A 4,289-nucleotide genomic window follows, 5' to 3' on the forward strand; every position below is an offset into this window, starting at 1 on the left:
CTTTCACGGAGGGAGGGGTGAGGCTGTACCCAGAACCACTCGCAACAATGTTTTTTGCCCCATCAGGCACTGGGATCTCAACCCAGAATTCCAAGGGGTGGGGGAGACTGCGGGAACTATGGGATAGCTACCTACAGTGCAATGCTCCAGAAATCGGCACTAGCCTCGGACCATGGACGCACACCGCTGAATTAATGTGCTTAGTATGGTGGCGTGGACTCGACTTTATACAGTCTGTTTTACAAAACCGGTTTATGTAAAATCAGAATAATCCTGTAGTGTAGACATACCCTTAGTTGCTGCAGCTGCAGGGGTTTAATACAGTTAGCACAAGCTTAGAATTCTGCTGAGGACAAAAGCTTTCAATTTACAGGTATATTTGAAACTCAAATGAGCAAGAGCTGCATCCTTAATTTTCTTTAATTGCGTTATGGTTTGCAAGGAGATTGATTGCTTTAAGAAAACGGTAGCTTGTCCAGTGTATTCTTGAGCAGTAATGGTTGGAGGAGGAGCGTGCAGTGGGGCTCTTCAAGAGCACACTTGTCATATAGGCTCTCCTACAACTCTGGTGGCTTTGAGATATTGCAGGTCTGTTTCATGTTGGTGTAAACCAGGACACAGGGCCTCTGCTGTGGCATAAAGTTGTAAGGGAGCAGACTGTACAAACTTTCTGCTGTACAATGTCCCATGGACAGTGGGGCTTGCAAGAGAACAGCGCAGCTCACAAAGTTCTTGGTGGTGACTGGTAAGGGATATGGCCAGAGTAGCTAGTGGATGCCTGCATTTAGGATTTGCCCATTGCAGCCTTATCTGGCAGATTGTCCTACAGAAATGAAATCTGCCTTCCTCTGGCATCAGCCTGCCCTGGGCAGGTGGCTGGTAAAAACAGACTGCTCTCCCCTGGGATGCATCGGTGATGGAGTTGGTATAAAAGCCTGATAAGAATAGAAATTGTCCTCAGCAGTCAGTGGTATCAACTTATACCTGCCTGTGTCAGTGAATCCTGTTAATTGAATCTGAAGGCTGCTTGCCCCCTGTGACCCCAGTATTGTCTGTTACTCTGTGGATTTCCACACTCTCTTCACAAGGTACTCCTTGAGTGTATAGTAGTGCTAATCAGTTTGTCACAGGATTCACTGTTGAAGGATACTGTGATGGGATCCCTGGGGTACAGCTTGGAACTGGGGTACCACTGTGCCCCTTTAACTCTCCAGCCTGGGCTGTCTCTCACAATGCTTTGCTAGTGAAAGCAGGAAACCCCTCTAGGCACTGTTATTACTTAGCACAACAGCATGTGGAGACTCCACACCCAGCTAGATTGCATGAACCACCAGAGGCACTCACAAATCACAGCGAGAAAGGCACCAACCAATTCCCCACAAGTCCCCAGCCTGACACTCCAGAACTGTACTGTCTTACACTGGTCAGGCTTCTGACAAGGGCAAGTTTATTACCCAGTCTGCACACCCCCTCCCTCCGTCACTGTAGAGAGGCCTGAGCTCAGATTTCCCAAGCACTTCAATCAAAACTCACTGTTTTAGGTAAAATATGAAATCTTGAACCTTATTACAGCAAGCATTATTTAGATCAAGCAATTTCCTCATCCAACTGGATGTTACAGTTCATCATTCCCAGGTTCCCCTCTAAACCTAGAACCAGTCTCCTCTGTTGAAGTTTTTTGTCTTTCCAGCATCCTTGTACCTTCCAGAGTAGGTGGGGCAGGAGAGAGGCAAAAGCATGATGCCAGTGTCCACTATTTTATATCCTTAGTCCATGTGCCTAGAAAACACTTGCCCAGACACATCCTGGTGGGTTTTGCTGAGTCACAAGGTTGAGCAATCCCACTGGTGATCTTGTGCAATTTAGTCATAGAGCTGAGTAGTTCCCATTGTGTGGTGCTTGTGCAACTGTAATTGAATTGTAAATCCCTTGATTACAACTCCCCAGCTGATTGATGGTAGTTTAATGCCTTCCTGGGGGTGGTTAGCAGTAGAGAGACTCAAATTTATAACATGTTTCAGTAACAACCATACAACAAAATTGCAACTTCATACACAGATATACATATTTTAGCAGGTCATGACCTTTCATGTGATATCTTCCATAGCATGCTTTGTATGAAATAACACAACCATGTGTGAATGATGCATATGGCAGTTACAGGGTGCTATTTTGAGGTACAGTGTGTCACAGATACACATGGCTCCCTCCCTTTAGTGGCTGAACTTTGGTCTGCTGATCCAACACTTACCTCCCGGTTTGGGCGAGAGCATGAGATGGCATCAAACCAGTGTCTCCCTTCTGACAGCTCTCATACTGCACTCTGTCCCCAGGCCAGCCATACTGAAAGCATAGCTACTCTTTGCTCTTCTCTCTAAAGAATGGCGTACGCCAAGGATCTCAAACTTGATTCACCTTGAGGGCCACATGAGAGCAAGTACATTGGCCCGAGGGCTGCATCACTGAAATTTTTTCATACAATACAAAAATATAGTAAAAAATGAAGAGTAATATAGTGTGCTATTAAAAGTCAGTGTATTAACATTTTAAACTAATGCGAAGAGGGGTTTTAATAAAATATGAACACCTGTAACTAACTATTCCTTACGTTGTCAATAACACTGATCTACACTAATAGTCTATCAACATAGCTTTAACAGCAGGAACTTTTTTAAAGTAACTATTCATACAAAATATATTGCCACTTTTAACAAACATTCTTCCCAGTTACTCACAGCAAAGAATCATACATGCTGAACTTCATACCTCAGACTGCTCATCTAATCCATGACGCCCTGCCTCTTCCCTCCCCTTCCCCAAAGTCTCTGCCCCCTCCCTGCCCCTATTCCACCCCCTTCCCCAAATCCCCACCCTGGCCCACCTCCTCCTCCGAGTGCATTGTGTCCTCCCCTCTTCCCCCCCTCCTCTGGAAAGTCCTAAGTGCCACCGAACAGCTGTTTGGCACCAGGAAGCACTGGGAGGTAGGCAGAGGAGCAGGGACGTGGTGTGCTTGGGGAGGGGAAGAGGGGGTGTGGGAGGTGAGGGGAGCTTGGGTGCTGGTGGAGTTGGAGCCTATGGCAGGCTGCAGGAAATAACTCCATGGGCCGCGTGTTTGAGACCGTTGGTGTATACTCTTCAACTTACTGTTTATCTGATTTTATGAAATGCCAGAAAACCATTATATCTGACCTTAGGTGCTGACTGCAAGCTTTCCCTGGGGGTGCTCTCCACAAGGTCCTGCCCCCATGTACCCCTTTCTTGAGGCCCTGCCCCCACTCTGCCACTTCCTGCTCCACCTCCTCCCTGAGGCGCTCACACGCTGCTCTCCACCCTCCCCAAGCTGCTGATCGGCTGTGGGTGCTGAGCACCCAGTATTTTTTTTCTGTGGGTCGGTGCCAGTGTGTTAGACTGGGGTACCAGAGGCACAGAGGCTGTATCTTCTCTGTAAGTTTTATAATACTCTAGTTTCAGGTTCCACAACAGCTTGTGAGCCCCCTGAAATCATTGTAAAATTAGTCACATTTTCTTCTCTGCCAACATGTGTTCTCTCTTCCCCTCTTGCTGCCCATAAGACCACAACCCAGCAGGGAAACTGATGGTTCAGGGGAAAACAGTGAAACAGGTGATACATAAACTTGGTGTTGTCAAATGCATGAAGCTAAGTTGGAGGGGAAGAAAGTAAAATATTTTCCTTTTGCCATCAAGTGGCAAAAGTTAGTCTTTTGGATTTCAATGCGTATTTTTAGCGTATTATAATTCAGGAACTCCTTGTCTGATTTTCATCAAATCTGATAGTTCTTGGTCTCAATTTGGAATTTCTCTAGCATACTTGTAACAGTAGTAGGTAGGAAAAAATGTAGCTATGTTGAAGTTGGTCTCCCTTCAAAAAAACATTACAGTTCTTATTATCGGCATCCTCAGTGTTTTTTGCTCAGCTAATAATTGTGCAGTGCTGGTGGGGGCAGTGGAAATGCTCTTTGTTTACCAGATAAATAATTCACTCCTCCAATTAGGCAACAAAGCTCGCAAGCTATGCCCCCTACATGTAGTGACCAGCAGCCTTAGTGTTTTCAGGTGCAATTTTGTGTAATGGGTTCATGATCTGATCTGAAGGCTCTGGTGGTGCAGAGGCTTTGGTGAGACTTCAGAATCACAGCAAGTGCTTCTAGCCTGGGGCATGGCTTGAAAGTTCATTTGTGCTATTAATCTCAGCAGTGGCTTTCAGATGTGCAGTATCTCTAATGTATTCTCAAATTGCTACTGGCAGATCCCTTTTTTTTTTTTTTTTT

This window comes from Chelonoidis abingdonii, chromosome 2 (assembly GCF_003597395.2).
Source record: "Chelonoidis abingdonii isolate Lonesome George chromosome 2, CheloAbing_2.0, whole genome shotgun sequence".
Classification (NCBI taxonomy): domain Eukaryota; kingdom Metazoa; phylum Chordata; order Testudines; family Testudinidae; genus Chelonoidis; species Chelonoidis abingdonii.